This window comes from Schistocerca piceifrons, unplaced genomic scaffold, assembly GCF_021461385.2.
Source record: "Schistocerca piceifrons isolate TAMUIC-IGC-003096 unplaced genomic scaffold, iqSchPice1.1 HiC_scaffold_439, whole genome shotgun sequence".
NCBI lineage: Eukaryota > Metazoa > Arthropoda > Insecta > Orthoptera > Acrididae > Schistocerca > Schistocerca piceifrons.
In genome coordinates this window covers 37,501-46,933 of record NW_025728666.1, presented here as the reverse complement: position 1 = coordinate 46,933, position 9,433 = coordinate 37,501, and the positions used below count along the sequence as shown (strand labels likewise).

General features: G+C 58.3%; 1 non-coding gene and 2 pseudogenes across 1 annotated transcript; all 3 read left to right on the top strand.

Annotated features, from left to right (window-relative positions):
* Positions 1–2,721: 2,721 nt before the first annotated feature.
* Positions 2,722–4,630, top strand: LOC124749546. Its single transcript, XR_007011896.1, has one exon. It is a non-coding gene; the product is annotated as a small subunit ribosomal RNA (ribosomal RNA).
* Positions 4,631–4,985: 355 nt separating this feature from the next.
* On the top strand, positions 4,986–5,139 carry LOC124749530 (annotated as a pseudogene).
* A 188-nt stretch (positions 5,140–5,327) lies between these two features.
* LOC124749559 overlaps positions 5,328–9,433 on the top strand; it is a 7,950-nt pseudogene continuing 3,844 nt past the window's right edge.

Sequence of the window (9,433 nt, the reverse complement as noted above, 5' to 3'; positions counted from 1 at the left end):
GTTGTACCTTAACCTAACCCATGTTGTACCTTAACCTAACCCATGTTGTACCTTAACCTAACCCATGTTGTACCTTAACCTAACCCATGTTGTACCTTAACCTAACCCATGTTGTACCTTAACCTAACCCATGTTGTTACCTTAACCTAACCCATGTTGTGCCTTAACCTAACCCATGTTGTGCCTTAACCTAACCCATGTTGTGCCTTAACCTAACCCATGTTGTGCCTTAACCTAACCCATGTTGTGCCTTAACCTAACCCATGTTGTGCCTTAACCTAACCCATGTTGTGCCTTAACCTAACCCATGTTGTGCCTTAACCTAACCCATGTTGTGCCTTAACCTAACCCACGTTGTGCCTTAACCTAACCCACGTTGTGCCTTAACCTAACCCATGTTGTGCCTTAACCTAACCCATGTTGTGCCTTAACCTAACCCATGTTGTGCCTTAACCTAACCCATGTTGTGCCTTAACCTAACCCATGTTGTGCCTTAACCTAACCCATGTTGTTGCCTTAACCTAACCCATGTTGTGCCTTAACCTAACCCATGTTGTGCCTTAACCTAACCCACGTTGTGCCTTAACCTAACCCACGTTGTGCCTTAACCTAACCCACGTTGTGCCTTAACCTAACCCATGTTGTGCCTTAACCTAACCATGTTGTGCCTTAACCTAACCCATGTTGTGCCTTAACCTAACCCATGTTGTGCCTTAACCTAACCCACGTTGTGCCTTAACCTAACCCACGTTGTGCCTTAACCTAACCCACGTTGTGCCTTAACCTAACCCACGTTGTGCCTTAACCTAACCCACGTTGTGCCTTAACCTAACCCACGTTGTGCCTTAACCTAACCCACGTTGTCCCTAAAGTAACCCACGTTGTCCCCTAACGTAACCCACGTTGTCCCCTAACGTAACCCATGTTGTCGCCTAAACCTGCTCTGTAATTGTTATACGACTCGTTCAATTAGTGTAGTGTTGCCCACCCGCAACCCTCGCAATATAGTTCGCTACTCGCACTGCCCGCTCCCCTGTGTATCGCTTCATGTTAAACACCTTGCAAGTCTTGCTGACTTTCCACATGCTCCTGCTGTACACTGTAATGTGGATGGCAGCAGGACGTACATGCCGCCCCTCCCCACGTCCCCACCTTGCCCCCCTGCCTTCGCAAGCTGGTTGGTGAGAAGTTTGCATGTTCAATGCCCTTCGCATGCGACGTACTCAGGCTACGTTGTGGTGCGGCCTGTGTCAACCGTCCGCTAATGTCGTACGCGTAAACCACAATCTGTACTGCACATTCGTCCTTATGTACCGAATGATACATCGTGGCACATGTGTGACCGTACAACGACTGCGCCCAAAAACGGCGGACCATACAGTGCAAATATTGTGCACGCAGCTACGTGTCGTCTCCCTATGAGAGCTGGATTGCAGTGTGGTACGCCATAGAGACGTGTGGGAGGAACGGACGCGTGGATGGCGATCAGCATGAGCTGTCTGTTGATGTATTCGGACCTAGTCGTCTCTCCTCACACACCGTGATGGCATGGTGCACCGCGTTCCATATCTGCGACATGCTACAGAGGCCGGTTGACAGTCGTTCGAGCAATGGACATCGCATACGTACGGGGCCACCTTCCACGTATTGTCTAGGCGTGCACATTTTGTTGCGTGTATGTGGGCAGACGTAGTGTGGCGTGACACTGACACAGGCATGCAATAATCGTTGAAGTTGCAAATGGCGATGGACGCCTGCGTTTTCTGGTGAAGTTACGCAAATGAACAAATGGTAACCTGTTGTGGTGCGGTTGTTCTCGCTAGGGGTGAATCGGTGATGGCGACGATAGGTTGAGGTACGAACCGGTTGTTCCAGCGATACCCACCATGCCGACGAAACTGAACGGCATCTGGGTGTGAAGGCGATACGCGGCGGTGGCTGGGTGGGACCGTCCCCGGCCGGTGAGGGGGCGCCCTCCGGCGTGCTGGCCGCGCGGTGCGTGGGCGCACGCGCTACAGCCGGCTGGTGGGGGCGGCCAGTGGCAGGCGCGCCGGCCGACGGACGCGGCAGGCGTCGCAGCTGCGCGCCGGCGCACCCTGCGCGCGGCGCCGTGCGGCCAAAGTAGGTCCTCGCGGGCCCGGTGCGAAGCGCGGTGGACATCTTCAGTGTGCTGGTCCGATTGAGGACTGTGTGCGTTGAGGATGCGCCGCCGCCCGGCGCTCGGCGCCGCGACGCCGTCTGCTGCTCGGTCGCCCCAGCGGTTCCTCGCTGGTGGTTTGTATCGCAGCTGTGCGGATGTGTTGGCGCGTGCGCTGTGCTGGGAGAGTTCGCTTCGGCACCCAAGTGGGGCTTTTGTCCTTCTGTGGCGCTGGCGTTGGAGCTGCCGGTCACCGTAGGTGGCGCGTGTTGTCTCCCGCCGGCAATGCCACGACAGCACGCTCCCGGGCCTCTGTCGGCAGCGGCAAGCTCAGTTGGGAGCACGGGTGGTCGCACCGAAAGCGTCTACTCGCCTAACTCCGGGCGATTGCGCCTCTCTCGAACCCGACAAGTACTTGGGACGGCGCTGCGCGCCGCCGGGACCTGAGAGGGTTTCGAGGTGTATTGTGCAGGGGAGCTCAGCCTCCTCCTGTTTGCAGAATGATTGAGCGGACGCTTGCGTGTTCGCGCGGGCCCCCGGGACACACTCCCGGGCGGCCGGCTGCTCAGCTCTAGTTGACGCAGCTCCTGGTTGATCCTGCCAGTAGTCATATGCTTGTCTCAAAGATTAAGCCATGCATGTCTCAGTACAAGCCGCATTAAGGTGAAACCGCGAATGGCTCATTAAATCAGTTATGGTTCCTTAGATCGTACCCACGTTACTTGGATAACTGTGGTAATTCTAGAGCTAATACATGCAAACAGAGTCCCGACCAGAGATGGAAGGGACGCTTTTATTAGATCAAAACCAATCGGTCGGCTCGTCCGGTCGTTTGCCTTGGTGACTCTGAATAACTTTGGGCTGATCGCACGGTCCTCGTACCGGCGACGCATCTTTCAAATGTCTGCCTTATCAACTGTCGATGGTAGGTTCTGCGCCTACCATGGTTGTAACGGGTAACGGGGAATCAGGGTTCGATTCCGGAGAGGGAGCCTGAGAAACGGCTACCACATCCAAGGAAGGCAGCAGGCGCGCAAATTACCCACTCCCGGCACGGGGAGGTAGTGACGAAAAATAACGATACGGGACTCATCCGAGGCCCCGTAATCGGAATGAGTACACTTTAAATCCTTTAACGAGTATCTATTGGAGGGCAAGTCTGGTGCCAGCAGCCGCGGTAATTCCAGCTCCAATAGCGTATATTAAAGTTGTTGCGGTTAAAAAGCTCGTAGTTGGATTTGTGTCCCACGCTGTTGGTTCACCGCCCGTCGGTGTTTAACTGGCATGTATCGTGGGACGTCCTGCCGGTGGGGCGAGCCGAAGGCGTGCGACCGCCTCGTGCGTGCTCGTGCGTCCCGAGGCGGACCCCGTTGAAATCCTACCAGGGTGCTCTTTATTGAGTGTCTCCGGTGGGCCGGCACGTTTACTTTGAACAAATTAGAGTGCTTAAAGCAGGCAAGCCCGCCTGAATACTGTGGTGCATGGAATAATGGAATAGGACCTCGGTTCTATTTTGTTGGTTTTCGGAACCCGAGGTAATGATTAATAGGGACAGGCGGGGGCATTCGTATTGCGACGTTAGAGGTGAAATTCTTGGATCGTCGCAAGACGAACAGAAGCGAAAAGCATTTGCCAAGTATGGTTTTCATTAATCAAGAACGAAAGTTAGAGGTTCGAAGGCGATCAGATACCGCCCTAGTTCTAACCATAAACGATGCAGCCAGCGATCCGCCGCAGTTCCTCCGATGACTCGGCGGGCAGGCCTCCGGGAAACCAAAGCTTTTGGGTTCCGGGGGAAGTATGGTTGCAAAGCTGAAACTTAAAGGAATTGACGGAAGGGCCACCACCAGAGTGGAGCCTGCGGCTTAATTTGACTCAACACGGGAAACCTCACCAGGCCCGGACACCGGAAGGATTGACAGATTGATAGCTCTTTCTTGATTCGGTGGGTGGTGGTGCATGGCCGTTCTTAGTTGGTGGAGCGATTTGTCTGTTAATTCCGATAACGAACGAGACTCTAGCCTGCTAACTAGTCGCGTGACATCCTTCGTGCTGTCAGCGATTACTTTTCTTCTTAGAGGGACAGGCGGCTTCTAGCCGCACGAGATTGAGCAATAACAGGTCTGTGATGCCCTTAGATGTTCTGGGCCGCACGCGCGCTACACTGAAGGAATCAGCGTGTCTTCCTAGGCCGAAAGGTCGGGTAACCCGCTGAACCTCCTTCGTGCTAGGGATTGGGGCTTGCAATTGTTCCCCATGAACGAGGAATTCCCAGTAAGCGCGAGTCATAAGCTCGCGTTGATTACGTCCCTGCCCTTTGTACACACCGCCCGTCGCTACTACCGATTGAATGATTTAGTGAGGTCTTCGGACTGGTACGCGGCATTGACTCTGTCGTTGCCGATGCTACCGGAAAGATGACCAAACTTGATCATTAGAGGAAGTAAAAGTCGTAACAAGGTTTCCGTAGGTGAACCTGCGGAAGGATCATTACCGACTAGACTGCATGTCTTTCGATGTGCGTGTCGTGTCGCGCAACACGCTACCTGTACGGCTCGCCGTAGCCGTGCGCCGCGTGCGGAACCACGCGTGCCTCTCAAAACTAGCGGCAATGTTGTGTGGTACGAGCGCTGAAGCGCTGGAGCGGCTGGCCTGCGGCACCTGGCGCCTGGCGCCGGTTTTGAATGACTTTCGCCCGAGTGCCTGTCCGCTCCGGTGTGGGAGCCGTACGACGCCCGTCGGCCGTGAGGCCGTTGGACACAGAACGCTGGAACAGGGGCCGCCACCACGCCTCACTCCCGCCTATGCGGACCGTCTCGAAAGAGACGGCGGAAAACTGAGAAAAGATCACCCAGGACGGTGGATCACTCGGCTCGTGGGTCGATGAAGAACGCAGCAATTGCGCGTCGACATGTGAACTGCAGGACACATGAACATCGACGTTCGAACGCACCATTGCGGTCCATGGATTCCGTTCCCGGGCCACGTCTGGCTGAGGGTCGGCTACGTATACTGAAGCGCGCGGCGTTTGCCCCGCTTCGCAGACCTGGGAGTGTCGCGGCCGCCTGTGGGGCCGGCCGCGTCTCCTCAAACGTGCGATGCGCGCCCGTCGCCTGGCGGTTCGCATACCGGTACTTTCTCGGTAGCGTGCACAGCCGGCTGGCGGTGTGGCGTGCGACACCTCGTACAACGACCTCAGAGCAGGCGAGACTACCCGCTGAATTTAAGCATATTACTAAGCGGAGGAAAAGAAACTAACAAGGATTCCCCAGTAGCGGCGAGCGAACAGGGAAGAGTCCAGCACCGAACCCCGCAGGCTGCCGCCTGTCGTGGCATGTGGTGTTTGGGAGGGTCCACTACCCCGACGCCTCGCGCCGAGCCAAGTCCAACTTGAATGAGGCCACGGCCCGTAGAGGGTGCCAGGCCCGTAGCGGCCGGTGCGAGCGTCGGCGGGACCTCTCCTTCGAGTCGGGTTGCTTGAGAGTGCAGCTCCAAGTGGGTGGTAAACTCCATCTGAGACTAATATGACCACGAGACCGATAGCGAACAAGTACCGTGAGGGAAAGTTGAAAAGAACTTTGAAGAGAGAGTTCAAAAGTACGTGAAACCGTTCTGGGGTAAACGTGAGAAGTCCGAAAGGTCGAACGGGTGAGATTCACGCCCATCCGGGCCACTGGCCTCCGCCCTCGGCAGATGGGGCCGGCCGCCCGCGCGGAGCAATCCGCGGCGGGGTCGTGTCCGGTTGCCTTTCCACTCGCCGCGGGGTGGGGCCGTTCCGGTGTGCGGTGGGCCGCACTTCTCCCCTAGTAGGACGTCGCGACCCGCTGGGTGCCGGCCTACGGCCGGGTGCGCAGCCTGTCCTTCCGCGGGCCCTCGGTTCGCGTCTGTTGGGCAGAGCCCCGGTGTCCTGGCTGGCTGCCCGGCGGTATATCTGGAGGAGTCGATTCGCCCCTTTGGGCGCTCGGGCTCCCGGCAAGCGCGCGCGGTTCTTCCCGGATGACGGACCTACCTGGCCCGGCCCCGGACCCGCGCCGCTGTTGGCTCGGGATGCTCTCGGGCGGAATAATCGCGCCGTCAGCGGCGCTTCAGCTTTGGACAATTTCACGACCCGTCTTGAAACACGGACCAAGGAGTCTAACATGTGCGCGAGTCATTGGGCTGTCGAAACCTAAAGGCGTAATGAAAGTGAAGGTCTCGCCTTGCGCGGGCCGAGGGAGGATGGGGCTTCCCCGCCCTTCACGGGGCGGCGGCCCTCCGCACTCCCGGGGCGTCTCGTCCTCATTGCGAGGTGAGGCGCACCTAGAGCGTACACGTTGGGACCCGAAAGATGGTGAACTATGCCTGGCCAGGACGAAGTCAGGGGAAACCCTGATGAGGTCCGTAGCGATTCTGACGTGCAAATCGATCGTCGGAGCTGGGTATAGGGGCGAAAGACTAATCGAACCATCTAGTAGCTGGTTCCCTCCGAAGTTTCCCTCAGGATAGGGTGCTCGTACGAGTCTCATCCGGTAAAGCGAATGATTAGAGGCCTTGGGGCCGAAACGACCTCAACCTATTCTCAAACTTTAAATGGGTGAGATCTCCGGCTTGCTTGATATGCTGAAGCCGCGAGCAAACGACTCGGATCGGAGTGCCAAGTGGGCCACTTTTGGTAAGCAGAAACTGGCGCTGTGGGATGAACCAAACGCCGAGTTAAGGCGCCCGAATCGACGCTCATGGGAAACCATGAAAGGCGTTGGTTGCTTAAGACAGCAGGACGGTGGCCATGGAAGTCGGAATCCGCTAAGGAGTGTGTAACAACTCACCTGCCGAAGCAACTAGCCCTGACAAATGGATGGCGCTGAAGCGTCGTGCCTATACTCGGCCGTCAGTCTGGCAGTCATGGCCGGTCCTTGCGGCCGGCCGCGAAGCCCTGACGAGTAGGAGGGTCGCGGCGGTGGGCGCAGAAGGGTCCTGGGCGTGAGCCTGCCTGGAGCCGCCGTCGGTGCAGATCTTGGTGGTAGTAGCAAATACTCCAGCGAGGCCCTGGAGGGCTGACGCGGAGAAGGGTTTCGTGTGAACAGCCGTTGCACACGAGTCAGTCGATCCTAAGCCCTAGGAGAAATCCGATGTTGATGGGGGCCGTCATAGCATGATGCGCTTTGTGCTGGCCCCCGTTGGGCGAAAGGGAATCCGGTTCCTATTCCGGAACCCGGCAGCGGAACCGATACAAGTCGGGCCCCTCTTTTAGAGATGCTCGTCGGGGTAACCCAAAAGGACCCGGAGACGCCGTCGGGAGATCGGGGAAGAGTTTTCTTTTCTGCATGAGCGTTCGAGTTCCCTGGAATCCTCTAGCAGGGAGATAGGGTTTGGAACGCGAAGAGCACCGCAGTTGCGGCGGTGTCCCGATCTTCCCCTCGGACCTTGAAAATCCGGGAGAGGGCCACGTGGAGGTGTCGCGCCGGTTCGTACCCATATCCGCAGCAGGTCTCCAAGGTGAAGAGCCTCTAGTCGATAGAATAATGTAGGTAAGGGAAGTCGGCAAATTGGATCCGTAACTTCGGGATAAGGATTGGCTCTGAGGATCGGGGCGTGTCGGGCTTGGTCGGGAAGTGGGTCAGCGCTAACGTGCCGGGCCTGGGCGAGGTGAGTGCCGTAGGGGTGCCGGTAAGTGCGGGCGTTTAGCGCGGGCGTGGTCTGCTCTCGCCGTTGGTCGGCCTCGTGCTGGCCGGCGGTGCAGGATGCGCGCGCCTGCGCGGCGTTCGCGCCCCGGTGCTTCAACCTGCGTGCAGGATCCGAGCTCGGTCCCGTGCCTTGGCCTCCCACGGATCTTCCTTGCTGCGAGGCCGCGTCCGCCTTAGCGTGCTCCTCCGGGGGCGCGCGGGTGCGCGGATTCTCTTCGGCCGCCATTCAACGATCAACTCAGAACTGGCACGGACTGGGGGAATCCGACTGTCTAATTAAAACAAAGCATTGCGATGGCCCTAGCGGGTGTTGACGCAATGTGATTTCTGCCCAGTGCTCTGAATGTCAACGTGAAGAAATTCAAGCAAGCGCGGGTAAACGGCGGGAGTAACTATGACTCTCTTAAGGTGGCCAAGTGGCGGCGGTGTGGCTGCATCCGGACTTGGCTTTTCGAAGTGCGGTCTTGATGTAGTCGTGCTGCTGCTGCGAGGTGCCTTCCTTGGGTTATAGTTACAGGGAGAGTGATGCGCAATACATGGGCCTAGCCCTCTTAGCCTCTCCTCTCCTGCGGTCTTCTCCCCTTCTCGTGGGCCCGCTGATTTTCGCAGAGTGGAAGACCGCACCAGGGGCTTGGGGGGGTTACCAGCCCCCCCTCGCATTATCCCTTTATAGTTGGGGGCAGCCGACAAGAAACAAGAGATGGTGGCCCTTCCGCTGAAGGTGCCACCCCAGCTACCCCAGCACCTATCCGGCCAACCGGCCGTAACGAAAATGCGATAGTTTGTGTAGCTCCCTTTGCTTGCAGTGAGTGCCACCGCACTTTTACCACGAAGAACGGTCTCGGGGTCCATCGCCGCCGCCAACACCCTGCGGCCGCCAACGCTGAGATCGTGACGGAGAGCATCGCGCGAGGTGGACGGAGGAAGAAGTCCTGTCGCTCGCCAAGGCAGAGGCCGAACTGTTCCTTGAGAGGGACGCCCGGTTCTTCTTTGTAAATCAAGAACTTACCAGGATGTTCCCCGACCGAACGCTTGAGGCAATCAAGTGCCGACGGCGGCAAGCTGCCCACAAGCAGCTCGTCCGCCAATTCATGGAGGCACTTGAGATCGGTCGGGGCGAAGAGCCGGCGTCCCGCCGTGGAGCAGCGAGCTCGCTGCCTGACGCGGGCGAGGCCGCTGCGCCGCCCGTCGACGCAGCCGAGGACTTCGCGGCCGACACCACCGGGCCGCCGCCGGAGGGGCCGACTGACGCCGCCATCTGGGAGCATCTGGCGGGGCTACCTGCTTCCGCCCAGCGTTTCTCTGCCCTGGATCGAGTCATTGGTCTGGGGCGGGGCACGCCGCCCGATGTCATCCTGGGCATGCTCCCGGATGCCCTTGCGTCGGTCGGGTCCAGGGGGGAGAGGTCGATCACCAGGACACAGCGGCCGCGCCAATCATCCAAGCGGCCGCCTGCCGCCCCGCCGCTGCAGAAGCGCAAGCGGCGCCGCTGGGAATACGCGCGCACACAGGACGCCTTCCGTAGGTCGCGTGCACGTTGCGTGCGCGGCTTGCTGGACGGCACCCTGCTGCAGCCGCCACCCGACATCCCCGGTCTGCTGGACTTCTGGGCGGACCTCTTCACGAAGAAGCC